This window comes from Dasypus novemcinctus, chromosome 13, assembly GCF_030445035.2.
Source record: "Dasypus novemcinctus isolate mDasNov1 chromosome 13, mDasNov1.1.hap2, whole genome shotgun sequence".
Taxonomy (NCBI): domain Eukaryota; kingdom Metazoa; phylum Chordata; class Mammalia; order Cingulata; family Dasypodidae; genus Dasypus; species Dasypus novemcinctus.
The window spans coordinates 103,283,855-103,302,134 of NC_080685.1; the positions used below are offsets into that span (position 1 = coordinate 103,283,855).

Sequence of the window (18,280 nt, forward strand, 5' to 3'; positions counted from 1 at the left end):
AGCTCTTGGTGGATCAAAAATTACTGGACCCCGGGCCTCCTTGACCCGTGGAGCTGGGCCCACGCATAGTGCTGATGTGCACAAGGAGTGCCCTGCCACACAGGGCTGTCTCCGCATAGGGGAGCCCCACGCGCAAGGAGTGCACAAGGAGTGCGCCCCATAAGGAGAGCCACCCTGCGTGAAAGAAAGTGCAGCCTGCCCAGGAATGGCACTGCACACACGGAGAGCTGACACAGCAAGATGACGCAACAAGAAGAAACACAGATTCCCGTGCCGCTGATAAGGATAGAAGCAGTCACAGAGGAACACACAGCGAATGGACACAGAGAGCAGACAACTGAGGGGAGAGGGGGAAGGGGAGAGAAAAAAAACTACTGGATGGTTCTTTATGTCACAGATGTTTGCCAGGAACCTTATTTTCCTCCCAGGTGTGGAAGTATAGTCTGTACCCCATGGGCAACTCTGGTGAACACGCCGTCACCCTCTGCTCCTCCCACACAGAAGCTGAATGATGAATTGTGGCGAGTTGTAGAGTCGACCAGCACTTGCTGGAATACCATTTCCTGAGCAGGATAGTGAGGCTGATGGCTGAACAACAAATGTGAATCTGTAGGATTCTGTTACTATCTAATCCTTGAAGTTGCTCGGGAGGAAGACACTGTCATCCAACTTACTCCATCTTTCTGGTCTAGATAACAGATTTCTATATTAAAAATTTTCCTATGATTAGTAGTTCCATATTTATAAAAGGAGAAGAGAAGGGGAAAAGAAAACTCTGGCAGGGGAATAGGAACAAAATGTATGATCCACAGAGGTGGTGGGAAGATATAATGTTATTTTACATATTTGATATAGAGCCTAAATTAAGCCATAGAAAAGAGGTCATGAATCTTCAAAGCCTCATTATCAAGCCTCCCTAAACCTCAAACACAGAAAAATACATTTCATAAACAAAGGCCCAATAGGATTTTAATAGTACAATAAATTTCACAGACACTTGCACTAATCACATTTCATTACTTTTTAAAAAAATTCCATTTGATGGAGAGTCAGATTTTTAAAGAGGGCACAAAAATATCTCTTTAGGAGCTAGTTTTTGAATAAACATGAAAAGGCAAGTCGAATTTATTATGGACAAGTCCAATATCATGCAACTGAAAAGTTGCACAGATGCGTTTTGTCGCACGGCTTCACTGTGTCAAGGGTCCAACTCTTAAGTCCCTCATGACACATCTTTCCTCCTGAACCATCCCAAATGGCAGGAAATCCAGACCTCAGTTAAAGTTGTCAACCCCAAATGTGTTCTATGATCCTACAGGCATTTCAGCAGTTCTTTTTCTTTTTTTTCCCAAGATGTAAATGAATTTTCTAATGCAAGTTTCTATCTATGAGTATTTGATATTGGCTTACAACTCTCTAGCTTGACAGCCACACTAATCTCATCCTCAGAAGAGAGATGCATTCACCCAGTCCTACCCACAGTCTGGGGATGGAGGAGTCCTTGTCTGGGCCTGCACTCGGGTGGCCCCTTCTCTTGCTGTGCCCCTCCGTGGTGTGAGAAATCTAGAGAGTTAAGGAGATATTCCCACCTGGAGCCCATGCCGCTTCCTAGACCTCCAAAGTACCTGGAACCCTGGAATGCCTTGCCCCAGGGGTCCTTAGCCTACTTCAAGTCTGAAACCATCCTCCCAGTGGCTGACTCTTCTACCAGTGGTATACTTTTAGGCCTGCAGGACTTCTTCCTGGCTGGCCTACTGGAATGGCGGTCACATCTCTCAGCACACCACCCTCGCATGACACACCCGCCTAAACTGAACTACATGAAGTTTTCTGAACAACACCCACATCTGGGCTTGCCTACTACTTTTTCTTCTGCAAGGCGTTTTTGCCCTCGACGCTACTCTTCCCGCCACCCCGGCTAACTGCTTTTGGACCTTCGAGTTGCAGATTACCTGTCACTTTGTCGGGGAAATCTTTCTTAGGCACACGGTCACTCAATGGGTTGCTCATGAACACATTCAACAAATACATATGGAGTCTCTACTGTATGGCAGGTGTTATTTTAAGTTCTGGGGATATGGCAGAGACACATGTTTCAAAGAACCCTTATAGAATTTATATTCTAATAGGGGCAATAAACAAATAAAAGCATAAGTAAATCTTTGTGACAACAGTAAACGATGTGGAGAAGTACTCATTAAGCATTGAATGAATGAGTGAATACATAAATGAATGCTGCAGTTCTCCATTCCTTATGGAGTCCAAGGCATTTTATTTTTGGTTAGCCTTTTCTTCAACCAAATTGGAAAAAAAATTAGAGGATCTCTTTTATGTTTCTACTAACTGCAGCCCCTGAACTAATCCAATTACGAGATCACCTTCAATGCTTAATAAATACTTAGCTGACAGATGTTTTAAAAACCACATTTTGAACTCTTGGCCTTTCTACGAAAACTTGCAAATACAATGTTGGATCTGACATGGGAGATGTCAGTCAAAGATGACGTGTGTGGATTCCCTTGCATCTGAGGGGAAGGGATGGGGCACAGGAAAGAATCACCTACCTTCTTTATTTCTAATTAAAATTTCTCCCTTTCCCCATCCCAGATTCTAATTCAAATAGCTCTGACCCCATAGTCCTTCACCAGAGTCAGGTTTAATTGAACCACAGTTGATTGTTTTTTAATCCTTCAGGTGTTGTATCAAGCAGAAAAATGTTGAGACCCACCAGTAGAAACATTACGTTGAAGCCACCCAAGTTTTACTAGCAACTGGAAAATTCACAAATAAAAATGAAGATGAGAAAATGCATCACTAAAAATCTAATGTGCAGTTGGCTAAATGATAAACCAATTTGAGTTAGTGAATACTAATTGAAAAACTGCATGACAAAGTATTTTCCCATTAAAACAGGAATTTGCTAAAGGCATTTTCAATTATTTATCATGCTTCAGTAAAAGCTTCACACATCCTAACAACAGTGTGGCTTCAACTTTGCCTACTGATCAAATTTTTAGCACAACTGCTACCTAGGCCAGATGACTTTTAAAATTATATGCCAATGACCTTGACAATGTTCTTCAATTTTTATGAGGTTCTTTTTTCTTCTTCTTCTCCACACTGCTCACCTCTAACTGAACAGATGCTTTTAACTTGAGAACCTAATTATTATCTCCACGTGTTAATATTTTTAACCTTATCATGACTTATCTGTATACCAGAAACTCACAGTTCACTGTACTTTACTAGACAAGTGGAGTATTTAGTTTTGACCATCCAAAAGGACATTTTTGATGAAGGACTATCTCCCTTTGAAGTTCACAAATATTTGAATGTCCTTTCAAATCGCTTAGATAACTTACTCTTCTCAAAATCAGGGCAGAGGTGACTGCTGGGAGCCAAAATTGTAGATTCCAAGCCCACAGGGAAGGGACTATATCTGGAACATAATACCCTGTTGGTGCTCAATAAATGTTTATTAATGAGCCCCATTTTTTGACCCAGGCATGGAGAATAAATCCAAGGAAAGAAGATTATGCAAATAGAGAGAAAGGTCACCCAGCCCTACATGGGGGCGTGGCCCAGGTTAGGGGGCAGAGCCAAGTCATTCAGGTGATGGGACATTCTCCCGGGTGGCTAGCAGTGCCCTTTGCAACCCCCATTCCAAGAGTTATCTGTTCCATTATAAAATAATGTAGAAGAACATTTCAGTCAGCGGCTGCTGCAGAAACTGCTGTTTGAGAAAGAAAATGGTTCTCTCCTCGCAGCGGCTTAGAGATTCTTGGGAGAGGAGACTCTTGATGGAGAGAGCGAAGAAAGAATCAAAGTGTGACCCTAAAGAAACATTAGTAATTGAAATGTCCACGTTGTGGGATGGATGGCGCGCTCCCATGAAGCAGAGAGAAAGCCACCTCTACAGTGAGCAGATTATGAAAGGGCTGCGTTAGAAGGAATCACGGAGCACTATGGATTCACGGGATCCAAAATGATGGGGGCTAGGGGCCGCTCCGAAAGGAAAGTTTAGGAAACAATTTTCACCTTTTTTGACATAAACAGAAAAGCCATGAGACAGTTACCAAAATGCCTTTTAAGATTAATTTCTCCTTTCTCCCCAATGCTGCAGAGAAGAATGTGTGTATGATTTGGCACCCGTCATTAACCGTTAGAAATTATTGTTTTTAATCTAGTAAGTAAAACCAAAATTTGCGAAGGTTTACTTTAATAAAATATTTATGATACTTCAGGAAAACAGCAACATCATTCTTATCTGAAAGTGAACAATGAAATTGACCTAATGGATCTCTCTTCAGTAGGACAAAGAACTAAAAACACACGCACATGAAAGACTGACTTGTGTAACATTAAGCTATATTTAGTAGATATTCTCTTCTTTTAATTGAAATCTTATCTGAGGTGGAGATTACCTCTTTTTCTTCAGCTACACTAACCTTTCTAGCCTGAAGGCCCCAAACTTGTGAATTATTAAACAATCATATTTGCAGCAGCAAATTGATTTCGGAGAGAATGCATATTGATTGAGATATTCAGAACTAATGATTTTGAGGTTAAGGTGTTTAGATATTATTACCTCTGATGAACTAAATTGGTCGGGTTCTCTATTTCTATTATTTACCACTAATAGACAGTTCAACTTGCTCTTTAACCTTGACTCCATCCATCAGACCAATAGTTGTGGCCAGCTGGCTTTCTCAACTGGCTTTCTCATTTGATGTGCTAGAACAATGCCAGTTGTTGCCTATATCCATAAAAAGATGGTGCCTGGGGTAGTTTAATTCAGCTGCTTAGCACATCTCTCAAGGGTCAAGGTCCTAGTTTTAATTGTGGACGAGCTAATTAGCTTTGCTCTACTACAGTAATTCAGAATACACTCCGAAACCACTGCCACTGGGTCACACAAGGGCTACTGAATGAGAGCGTAATGGGCCAAAACTGAGCAAATAAATTGCTAGTTACCAGAAAGGAAAAGAGCACTAAATGTATGGCCCAATGTACTCTGCCTCCACCTTCCTATGTAGAAGGCAACCCATGCACATGTGCTACAACGCCTAGCCACAGAATTGGAGATGCTTCACATTTACTCAGCTCCTCGAAGGACTAGCTAAATAACTGAAATGCTGTAATGCCATAATGTTTTAGTGTGAGTACTGAATCAGGGAGATTAACTTGCTTATACCAATTCTACAGGAAAACTGAGTTTACGTTTCTGCTCTGCCACTGGCTGGCTAGCTGAGCTGGACCAGGGTATTTGACATCACTGGGCTTCCGTTACTTTCTCTGTAAGATGAGATAATGCCTACTTTCTAAGTTCAACTAAAACAATGTAAGTAAAAGCTTTTTAATGTTTCAAGTGCAGGACAGGGGCATATACAAATTTTTGCTCTTCTGGTGGATAGCAGGTGCGAGATTTTCTCAGGTTTTTAAGTTTGTGGAATGAGAGGCTGCAACTCAAGACTTTCTTTCTCTTTTACCCACATACAAGCCAGCACGAAATCCCATTGGCACTACCGTCAAAGCATATGCAGGACATCAACCACTTTTCTCCCATTCAATGTCTTAACTCTCTTGTGCAAGCCACCGCTGTCTCTCCCCTGGATTACTGCAGCCACCCCCTAACTGGTTTCCCTGCTTCTCCTCTTGCCCACCCCTCTTTCATCCCGTGTCAACAGAGCAGCCTGACTGCTCCTTTACAATGCCAGCTAGATACTGTATAATTGCACCATTATGAACTAACTATATTGTCTAACCTCAAGGAGTTAATAATTAGAAGATAGGCCACCAGAAAATAGAAGGAGGGTAGAGAATGGAAAGCTGAGGGTTACTCTCTGCAGAATTGGTAAAAAGGTTGTTGAAAAAAAAAAAAAGGAAGTTCGATCTTGCCACTCTCACCTCAAAATCCTACAAGTGTATTTCACTTCAGAGTAGAGCCTAGCCATGACCCTACACACCCAGCTCCTGCCTGGGTCTTCTCTGACGTCTCCTCTTTCCGTGTCCCCTTTGGCATACTTTGCTTCAGGTCCGCTGCTGTCCTCGATTCCCCTGAACACACCGGGCACTCTCCTTCCTCAGGACGTTTGCTCCGGCTGCTCGTGCTCTCTGGAATATTCCCTTCCAGGCACCCACATGACATAACCTGTCCTTCTCCTCCTTCGGTTCTTTTTGCAAATGGTATCTTCTCGGTGGCGACGTTCCTGACGGCCCTCTTGAAAACTGAAACCTAACCTTCGCTTTTCATTTTTTCCATCAACTGACATGCTATTATCCTTCTTTAAGTTTGTCCACCTGCTTACTAGAGTGTAAGCTCTGGGAGGTTAAAGGCTCTCTGTCCCTGCTGCATCCCCAGTGCCCCGATCAATCAATACATAGTCAAGGAGGAAGGAAAGAATGAACGAATGACTCCCAAATACAGCCCTGCGCTCTCACCCCAGCCTGGTTAAACCAGTAAGGGCACCCATAGTCTGTCTTGTACCATACGGCCAAGGCTTTTTCCAAAACTATGTTACGATAACTGCCTCCACCCCATTGGTGTCATTTCAAATCAGTCACAAGCCCTGATGTAACTCTTGACATTAAAATCAAAGTGGAAAGGGGTTATTATCACAATTGGAATAATTACAACTAACATTTCTGCTGACTTTAAAAGAACAAAAAGCAGGCAAGTTTCAATTATGTTCATCTTTCCAAACCTGCTAATTAACTCTAGCCTCCCTGAGATTCCTGATCCAACCATAACCTAGACTTCACTCTTGCAGGAATTCGTTTTCCAAAAGAGAAAACAGCAATACAAAGATCTCAATATTTCTTAAACTTCTAATGATAATATTTCTATTCCTAAACCACATCTATATTGGTATCCAATTTCTCAGAGTAAGAAATAAAAAAGCTGGTTTATAATTTTTTAAACAGAAAAAAATGGGCAGCAGCACTTTAAAACTTCTCAGTTGGAAAGGGATATTTTTGGTCAATGATCTATTTTTATTTCTGCTCTGCTGTTTCTCCAGGAGTCCAATGACAAGGACCTGTCCTTCAGAGTTTTAGTCTGTGGGCAAAGAATTAGCATTTTCAATTACTTTCCCTAGATGCAGTATACAAGTTTCTTTCCCTCCCCTCCCCAGTGCATTTCCTTCTTTCTCTCTCTCTCCCCTCTGTGGACTGGGAGGGCAGTTTCGGTGTTACCCTTTCATTTTTATTTTCAGAGTTTTCTCAGTGGGCTACAAAGATACTTTAAAAAGTAATTTATAAACATTTTTTTTCAAAAAATAAATAAGGACCGTAGATATGATTTAAACATCTTATGATGTATGCTTAAACCGTTGGCGCTATCTGTTTTAGTTAACAAATTTGTTTTGTGTCATTCTTAATCAGCAGACATATATTTTTGTTACTGCTATTGATTCTGCAACAAAGCCAGTTAATGTGATTATCTTGGATAGCATACTGAGAAAAGTTATCCTTACATTTTTAATAAAAACAAACATCAATTGGGGACTCAGAAATGAGATCAGAATGCTTTATCAACCAAGGAACAACTATAGCTCTATTTCACATTCTGCTTTCAATGACCTGTCTTTTACCCATTTTTTAAAATGCAACAATCTGGTCAGATCAAGGACAGATATGGAAGGTAGAAGAACAATATCTCCTGTTTAATTTTTGGTAAACCCAGTATTCCAAAAGGAGGGAAACCAGAAAGTACAGACTCAGGGTAAGCCAGGAGCAGGAGGCGAGCCCAGGTGATGGGAGGCATCAATTCCTGTATGATGACACAGCCACGCTGCCAATTTGGAGCATGACTGTGGAGCCCGTCCTTTATTCTGGCTGTGGTCTCTATTTAGAAATAAATGATTCTCAGGCACTTTGGAAATACACAGTCACTCATAAAATTCTGAAAACATTTACTTCAATTCTCAACCTTTCTATATTCTCCTGCTCTACTTTTAAGCCTTGAAGGGAGGGACTAGAGACACATCGGTTTGGGAGCTCATTTCTTTGATTGCCAAGAGCCATTTTCTAATTGAGAAGATTAAGAAACGGGTAACAAATAAAATAAAATGAATAAGTAAATGAATAAAAGAAATAGGAAACCGACTAAATAGCCAGGACATTTCCTGTGCTAAAGGAAAAGGACCCTATCTGCTGAACACCTATTCCATGCTAGTCCACTGGGGGAGTTGTTACATTTAAATACGCTGGTACCTGAAAAATCATTTTATCTTCCTCCCCACAAAAGATCAGTACTAAATTGTCTTAACCCATGCCAGAGACTTCAAAAAGGGCTGCTTTTCATGATAAATTTGACCGTTTTCTTAAAGTACATTAGCCCTGTAATTCTCAAAGCATCATGTTTCACAATTTACCTAATACCAATTAACAGAAACCTCTAATCCAAGTTTCTTAGAAAGGCGTACCTAACAAAATTGCTAGGAAAGTGCTTTACTCATAAAAGAAGAATGAACAAATTGTTAGCTACTGAAGATGTGTAAATATGCAAACTACATATTACTTTAATGCTTCTCAATTATTAGTCACCTTAAGCGAAATAAGTATAACCCAACAACACATCAAAGAAGAAAATGCTCCTAAACATGTATATGTGTATATACCTAGTACACTTAATTTTTTAAAGAAAATGATAACTCCCCTTCCCCATGTCCATCCACTCCAGCCCCTCTAGTGGGAGTGAATTAAACTAGGATGCTACTCTATGAGGCTGCAAATTTTTAAGCTATTGGGTAAATCTCAAAACCATGTCAGTGCCATTGGCTATTTCATTAAGTTTACCTTTAGTAGGTGTAACCTTCATAACCAGTGTTTCCATCAGTTTGACATTTACATGGCAATATATTTTTTTAAAGCAATAGGTTTCAGTGTTAAACACCTCTGAATTATGGGTTTATTGAACAAAGTGGCATTCTTCTCTTCACTTCACAAAGACAGGGAATAGCGGCCGTGGTAGCAATTTTTATTTGTGGGAAACTAGCTGCCAGTTAGACTCATTTTTATTATCCTCTAATAATGAGGTCTGTGTTTGTTTTGTGCTTAAACGATGAATTTTTTTTTTTTTTTTTTTTAATTTTTTAATTTTTTTATTGACTTTGTAATAATATTACATTAAAAATATATATGTGAGGTCCCATTCAACCCCACCCCCCCACCCCCCCTCACCCCCCCCAACAACACTCGTTCCCATCATCATGACACATCCATTGGATTTGGTAAGTACATCTTTGGGCACCTCTGCACCTCATATACATTGGTTCACATCATGGCCCATACTCTCCTCTATTCCATCATGTAGGCCCTGTGAGGATTTACAATGTCCGGTGATTATCTCTGAAGCACCATCCAGGGCAGCTCCATGTCCCGAAGACGCCTCCACCTCTCATCTCTTCCTGCCTTTCCCCATACCCTTTGTCCATTATGTCCACTTTTCCCAATCCAATGCCACCTCTTCTATGTGGACACTGGATTGGTTGTGTCCATTGCACCTTTATGTCAAGAGGAGGCTCAGATTCCACCTGGATGCTGGATGCAATCCTCCCGTTTTCAGTTGTAATCACTCTAGGCTCCATGGTGTGGTGGTTGTCCTTCTTCACCTCCATCTTAGCTGAGTGTGGTAAGTCCAATAAATCAGATTGTAGGTGCTGGAGTCTGTTGAGGCTCAGGATCTGGCTATCACATTGTCAGTCCAGAGATTCAAATCCCCTAAATATATCTTAAACCCCAACATTAACTGCACCTCCAGCACATTAGCATGAAAGTCTTATGAAGGGAGATCCCATCTGAGTCCAGATTCATCACACATAAACACCATTTCCAAAGAGGGGCCATCTGCCCTGGTAGTTAACCCCATCGGCCATGACCATAACTCCCATGGGTCTCTTTAGCCCTCAAAGGAACCAATATCTGGGGGTTGTATCTGCTTTATCTGTCTCTCTGACTCTGCTCAGTTGTGCATGAGGGCAAACCTTCTGCCAGCCTCCAGACTCTTTTTTAGAAACTCGTAGCCATATAAACTCATTTCTACTTTCCATTTCCCCCTTACTTTAGGTCAAACAGCATTTTAAAGTCATGGTATTTTATGTAGACATGGATATTCTGCTGATCCGCATTGAACCTTCCGTATAAGGTCATTTTCCAGTTGCATCATCAGTTGGTAGTTGATAGTGGTCCCTCGTTGCCAGGGAGGCTCATCCCCGGGTGTCATGTCCCACGCTGGGGGGAAGGCATTGCATTTACATGCTGAGCTTAAACGATGAATTGTACTCAAATGAGTCTGTCTTTCCTCCTTATTACTCTTATGACTTTCATCAAGAAGGAGAGAGTAGTTTAGTTGCTTTCTGTTCCTTATCCAGCTCTAAGTCAAGTACACTAGAAGGGAAATAAGTGGCTCCTGAGTTGCCTCTCTCTCTCTATCAGTTCAATTATAATGGTGGACCCATTAGAGAAGAGGTGGAGTCCTTTTCTTTTCATATTTGTATTCACAGAAGGTGTAAAGCTAGTAGAATCTCATTTCTTTTTCCTCTATTTCTTCCATTGTATGGAGAAATCCTGGGAATCTTGATGGAGCCAAAAATTACATACTTGCTCTATATTGCCTTAAAAACACATTTTTCAAGCAGAAACTTTCTTTACCAACCTCTAAATTAGAACATTGCCTCTACCTCCCGCTAGGACATTGAACCTCATCTGTAAAGCCCTTAGGTGTCAAGTTCTAATGCAAATTAGCGATTTTAGGAGGAAAATTTCTTTCAAATTGGAGATCTGTCCAAAGAAATTCATTTTCCAGGGAGGACTAGTAATTTTTTTTTTAAACCGAATTTTTGAAAGTAAATTTTGTAGCCACACTTATAATCTTAATTTTACCTCATCTCGGTAGAGCACTTCATCAAACTCTTCTCTATAGAGTATGAGAATTTGGAAGGTACTTAGGGACTTCATAGACTAAAGGAAATGGAGGCAGAGAGAATAAGGAAGGGTCAGGGTCCCAGAGCTGGCTGGTGCCTGGGCCCTAAGAATCTCAGTGTGCCTTACCTCTGCCCCAGTGCATTCTTCTATTTATTATGCCAGGGATATGCCTTCTCCTCAGTTGTGGTTGGCAAGAGTTAACCAGTGGGAGGAATGGGGAAACTGAGACAGAGAAGTTCAATCATTTGCCTAAAACGCATGTTGGCAAATTACCCCCATGGGTCAAATCTGAATCTTCCCCACCCCAACGCCTCCCTCCCACACCAGCCTGTTTTTTAAAACAAATTTTATTAAACATAGCCATATTCATTTAGGTATTGTATAAGACTGCCGTTGCATTAAATGGCAGAGTTGAGTAGTCGTGACACAGCAACGCAGAAAAGATTTACTATTTAACCTTGACAGGAAAAGTGCGCTAAGCCCTGGCCTGAGGTACAGAGTGTCAAAACTGGTTTTTTTTTTTTTTAAAGATTTATTTATTTATTTAATTTCCCCCCCTCCCCTGGTTGTCTGTTCTTGGTGTCTATTTGCTGCATCTTGTTTCTTTGTCCGCTTCTGTTGTCGTCAGCGGCACGGGAAGTGTGGGCGGCGCCATTCCTGGGCAGGCTGCACTCTCTTTTCACGCTGGGCGGCTTTCCTCACGGGCGCACTCCTTGCGCGTGGGGCTCCCCCACGCGGGGGACACCCTTTGCGTGGCACGGCACTCCTTGTGCGCATCAGCACTGCGCATGGCCAGCTCCACACCGGTCCCGGGGCTTGAACCGCGGACCTCCCATGTGGTAGACTGACGCCCTAACCACTGGGCCAAAGTCCGTTTCCCTCAAAACTGGTTTTGAAAGCCAGGTCTTCCACCTCTTTTCACAGAGGAATGAAACACCATCTATTCAAATGTGCTAATCTAGCAGAATCAAGAAGGATTTGATCTACAGAGGAGCACCCAATATCTATCTTTTGACCTTCACACACATTTCTGGCCCCTTGGTCAACCCAGCATGCCTCAACGCTGCGGGCTTCTGAAAACCAGCCTTTTCAGTGACATTGACAGCAGAAAGAGGCATCTCCACACTCATACCCTGTCGCAGTCCCCTAATTTACAGGTGCCTCGTCCTTGCAAAGAACATGTTTTCCCCTGTGTCTAGTGATGAAATGAGAGCTGCAGGCCATTTTGTCGTCTTGAAGAAGGGGTTCAACGGTCTCTTTCCTTTATTCTCCGTTTCTCTCCACCCTCTTTTCCCAGAGGGCTTAAATTCCTGGAGCTGATTCGGCTACCTGCTTAAAGGGGTGAAACAATTGCAGGAGATGAAGGCCAGGAACGTGGGCTGGGGCCTCTTCTCCCTCACTCAATTTGAATAAGGCCAGGATTAGAGAAGAGGAGTTTGTTCCCATGCTCTTCCCCCGCCCCCCCCCCTTCTGTCTCTTCGTTTTTCCCCTGAGACAGTCAGGTAAACTCACGGACTTAGACTGTGGCTTAGACTAGCGTGATTTTGGAAACGGAAAAGTCTCTCCAGCACTCCCTCTCTTGCCGGCTCTATCTCCTCTTGCCCCTGTTTCTTGGACACTAGTGAGGATGTACTGGGCGGGCTTTTCCGCCAAGGTTGTTAATGCATGCCTCTGGACTGGCTACAAGGGATAGAAGCTTCGTGACCACTCAACTAATTTACTAGAGTTTTGCCTTGGGATTTGTTACCAAAGATACAGACTGTATTAGTATTAACTTACCCCACACCCCCACTCTACTCCTGCCATTTGCCAGTCACTATTTTATTGATAAATACCCTTTGGGGTGCTCAAGAGGTAGAAAGATTAGTCATGGCCAGGATTCTTAGGTTCTTCTGACCATGATATCAATGAGACAAAAGAGTATAGTACAGTAGAACCAAAACACCTGGATTCCAAATCCAAAATCAGCCACTTATTAGCTACTTGACAGGTCACTGTCTAACACGGTGCCTCTATTTCCTCATCTGTAAAATGGGGATAATATTAGTCTCTACCTCATAGGACTATTGTGAAGATTAAAAGCATTAATAAATGAAAAGGATCTCACACCATACACAGCACCATAAGTAAGTGCACTAAAAGTGCTTAACAACTGAGGGGAAAATTGAGACTTGTTTTTAGAGAAAACTGTCATCAGCACCTTATGCATAGGATGAGCTAGCTAATTTCGGAAGAGAGCTTATTAGTTATTTAACAAAAACATACATGTTTTGCTGAGCCCTTAGTTCTTCGGAGAGTAATTCCTAAAGCATTGTAACCTTGAGAACCAAACAATGCAGTATTAAATGGGTATCTGCCAAGCATCACACTGCTGAACCTGATTATAAAATTATTGCTTTCTCCTTTCTTTTCTTTCCACCCAATTTAAACCCAAACCTCTTCTTTCATGAAGTCCTTTCATAACCACATCTATGATGTGATGGTTTGAAGTTCTTTTATGAATCTTTTTGAAGGGAAGGATTATGTTTTTGAACTGATCCATCCCTGTGTGTGAGAGACCCTTTTGATTGGACTAGGTCAGTGAGGCATGACTCAGGTTGAGTCTCTGCCCTCTTACTGGAGCTTATATAATGGAGACACACACAAAGAGAAAGGAAGCTGCCATGTTTGATCTGGCCATGTGAGAATAAGGAGCAGGTTTACCCACGGCTGAGCTCAAGGAGAGCAAGCCTGAGAGGCTCAAGGTGCTGAGGCCCAAGGCGAGATGAATGACCAGCCACAGCTGAGTTCAAGGTGAAATTATAGAGAGACCAGCAAACCCACTGTCTTGCCTGATTGCCACATGGAGAGATGCTAGGATCATCAGTAGCTGACTTTGGTGGGAAAACATCTCTGATGGTGCCTTGATTTGGACATTTCACGGCCTCAGAACTGTAAGGTTTTACCTTAATAAATTTTCCATTATAAAAGCCAACACTGGTACTTTGCATTTGGCAGCCCTGTGGCAGAGACATATGGGTTACGAAATCCTACTCTGTCTTGCTTAAATTAGTGGATTTGCGTAGAATACCACCATGCATAGAATGGTAATTTTGCTTAGTAAAACTGCCTGCCTATGATGTCCATTTCTCTCCTGATGAGTCTGGCTCAAACCCAGCCTTACTGTGTACGTTTGAGTCATGTATGCCCAAATGTCTGCTAGACATTTCCAGCTATACGGTCCAGAGGAAACTCCAACCTGATAAAATTGAAATATTTAACTCACCATCATTAATTCCAAGCTTTTTCCTTTTTAAAAATATATTCCCCATCCTGATTAATGATACCATCATTTAGTAACATTTTTCAAACCAGAAATTGAAAAACCATCTTTAGTCCCTCCTACTTCCACTTTCCTCATATCCAATGAGTGACCAGCCTTGTCTATTTCATCTGTTGAGTATCTCTTAAGTCTTTCCCCACCTCTCTAACTCCTCAGGCACTGTACCAGTTCAGGTCCACATAATCTCATCCTAGATCACTTCAATAACCTCTAATCTTGATCATGTCCCTATTCCTTCAATCCATCATCCAAGGTGCTGCTTTCATAGCCTCCCCACTCCTTTAAGGTGCTGTCATTACTGGACTGATTCCCCATTCCTTCAAAATAAACCTACATCCCATTATTTGGCACATAATGCCCATCAAAACTCTGCCTGTTAGTAGACAATCCTGACTTCCACTCTTGCTTCCACTCACTCATCTTTCTTTTTATGTCCCAGCAATACAGAACTAGGTATAGTTTTCAGAACATGCGATGCGGTTTATTGTCTTTGTCCTTGCTCTTCTCTCATCCTTGAATGCCCTTTTCCACCTTGTCCATGAGACAACTGCTGTTGATCCATAAAGTTCCAGTTAAATTCTTACCCCTTTGCAGTCTTTCCTGACTATACTATTTATTGAACACCTACTAAGGCTAGCACAGTGCGAGGCACTGATTATAAAGCACTGCACATGAGAGTAATCCCCAGATTTAGGGGTGCACATTTCTCCATGGCTCCCCTGTCCCTAATACATCTTTGCAGTTCTGCAAGGGTGGCATTAAGTCTGAATTATGAGCATGTCTGTCTTTCCACTCTACCATAACAAAGACTTAATAAAGTGTGTGTTGAAAGAATGAAAAAGTATACTTTATCTCTTCCACTAATTTGTCCCCTGGCGACACTGAATTGCTCAAATGACATAATCTAAATTAAGACATACTGGTTAAATGTATAGGGTTTGGAGTCAGACACCCTTGGTTTCAAAACTTGGCTCCACTCTTCATTAGCTATATCATCTGGCCAAGCTGCTTACCTTCTCTATGCCTGTTTCTCCATCTCCAAAAAGAGGGCAATAACACTGTCCTATTGCTTTACTCTGCCCTGAGAAGTCAGTGAGATAATAATATATAAACAATTCCAAAAAAAGAACCCAGCACACAGCAACTCTTCCATCAGTGTTAACTTTCATTATTTTTAACTTTAGTATTGCACATTTACATTTATAGGTAACCACAAATTGTGCAAATAAATAAAAATTAATCTCCTGGTTCAGAAAGTCTATAACTTGGCAATTTTTACCTCCCACATGATTTCGAATTGTGTTCAACCTAAAGAGTTAAAATATATATATATATATATACACACACAAGCATTTTTCCAACCAAGGCCTGTTATCTGAGGATGAAGGTTGGAGAAGGGAGTGCTGGTGGTTATGGATGTTAAATAAACAATTTTTTCTTACAACAAACCCCTGGCACCCTGTTCGCACCATGTCATGGCCTGTGATGACTTAGTGTCTCCCAAGCATGACCAGGAGATTAGCGGGGCTGTGTTTGTGCATCTCGACAGTAATGGGAGCTCTCTTTCCATTTGCCATGTATTGAAACCTGAGCGCTTCGCTGCCTCGTGCATTTTCAGCTTGATGAATTCATTATTCTCCATATTTTTCTCCTCCCTCCTTCAGAGAAACTCTTTCCCTAAAATTCCAGGATTTTTTCCCCTTTTGAAAAAAAATAGCTTTTTAAAAAATAACGTGAAAAATGGGCATCTCAAGTCTGCAACAGCTTAGCTGCACCCCATGCCATTTAAAAATAAATAAATAAAATAATTAAATATAGGTTATCGAATACAAATACCACAATATTGCCTTTGACTGGCTAGAAAACACAGTTATAAAGTTGGGTATTTTCTATGAAAATATATTTTTATTAGATCTGAAAAGAAATAAGTCAGATGTTATTTATCGTAGCAGGCAATGATATGCTACTTTCAACAATAGATCTGGGCTCTTATCTCCCACTGTTTATTTTCCCCCATAAATAAAACACTGCCATATCTGGAGTGCATCCTTCACCATTCTTCACCATTCTGCCCATCCAATCCTGCCCTCATGGACAAGGATGTAACCAGATGGTGACGAGCAATTCCTGCAGAGCTCATGCTCTTAAAACGAAAGAAAATTATCTAAACAGTATAGTAAATAGTAGAATACCTTACGTAAAACCCATCGTCGGCCTCCAAACTTGGTCCTTCCAGCCATTTCACTATTTGGCTTTCCCTAGCAGAAGGGCCGTAGGTAAGAACTTAACTATACAATAAACAATTAGCAAAGAGCTCTTTCTGACACTTCTGAAATAAGACCTAGAGTTTAATGAGCAATAAGGACTCTGCGCATATAAAGGGTGCCAACTGCATGTACCAGGCTTTTCAGCCCCCTGCAAGTCCTAGATCACAGCCACCAACCATTTTATCTTCACACACAAGATAACATGACGATCAGAGAACGGTATATAAGGACCCAGTGGGATAATGGTTAAAAGCTCTACCCCAGGAGTCAGATTGAGTTGGTAGCCTGAGTAGTTGAGTGACCTTGAACAGCTATTTCACTCTGTATGCCTGTTTCCTTACCTATAAAATGGGGACTCTACCATGACCTGGTGATTAAAGAAGATAACACACAGAAGGCGTGCTTAGCGCATAATTTAGCTATTGTTAGAATTCGTGACAATCACAGTGGCATTGATCTATTTTTTTCTTTTTTTTTGGTAATTTCCCAGTATATTTTCACATATTTATTTCCTTTTCCAACAGCAAGTAGCATAGCTATTTCTGTGTTAAAAGTTTAATTGCTGTTGTTAAACTAGAACCTTTATTTTACCCACTAGGAATAAAATGGTCCTTCTCTTGTATGAACAGATACAAACACTAAGAATCTATTCCAAGAAATTGGTTATAGGCAATGGGAACAGGATTTTCTTTCAAAATACCTACAGTATTAGAATAAACTCCTTCCTTCTATAAAATGATATCAAAATATTCTGCCCACTAATTGGGTTTCTTACAAAGAATGAAACTTTATCTTTTAGAAGGTGAAAATGTCTCAAATGGTTACCTGGTCCGTTATGCAAAATAATCCCAAATTCTACCATCCTTCTCTGAGGCACCAACTTGCTGTGGTCACAGAAGATGCTACTTCAGATCTAAATATGGGGTCAGGGTGCTGGGGGAGAGGGCTGAAAGATAATAGGAGGGGACAGAAGGTGGAGGATCATGTGCCCAAAATAGCCAAAGACCATCACTACATTTAGAGTTTCCCAGGTGTGGGATTCAAGCAAATCTCTTGCTTTGTTTCCTGAAACAAAAGAAATGAGTGCTATGTCCAGGTTTTTCAGAGCCCTTGGCAGAACTGTACTCTTCTGTATACTTTTTTCTTTTGAAGAACTAAGAGCTTGAAATAAATCCTTACGATCACTTTAAGACCTTCTAATCCCCACGCTGCTTCCCTACTACGCTTTGGGAATGACCTGCACACACTGGCTTATGATAGCTTCATGCAAAATAGCTCCCTAAATGCAAACGTTTTATTTGGCAGCTGGCAGCGTCTTAAGGAGTAGAGTACGTATTTCAGTTGAAAGGACTCGTTCCTGTGGCATCTTCAATATGGATGCTTTTTTACAATGTTTTGGCAGAAACAAACATCTGTTTTGGGGACGCCACCTGATAATTTTAACCATTCCTATAATGGGAAAGTGCTGACTAGAGGAAATGTTTACAGAGATTCTTTGTGCACTCAGGATGGCCCAGTGTCTATAAAAAGTCTTTTCAGCAAAAGCACAACCAACCCAAATTGCTGAAAAGCTTTGGGTTGTCTCCCTTTAAACTTTTCCTCAGCTATATGCACTAGATGAGAACCCTCACTGAGCCCACTGGAGAATTATTTGCGTAATCCCGGGCTAGTCACAGATAATATTTGGTGACTAATCTGCATGCCCGTCAAATTGAGAGTGGTCTATATGCAAGTGGATTTGTGGAGTCCCAGGAGAAGTCTGGGC

At 41.4% G+C, this 18,280-nt stretch overlaps 1 protein-coding gene across 9 annotated transcripts in view; it reads right to left on the reverse strand.

The window, feature by feature from the left end:
- The window catches only part of ESRRG (estrogen related receptor gamma), a 602,438-nt gene that overhangs the window by 471,236 nt on the left and 112,922 nt on the right, over positions 1 to 18,280 (reverse strand). The window lies entirely within an intron of this gene.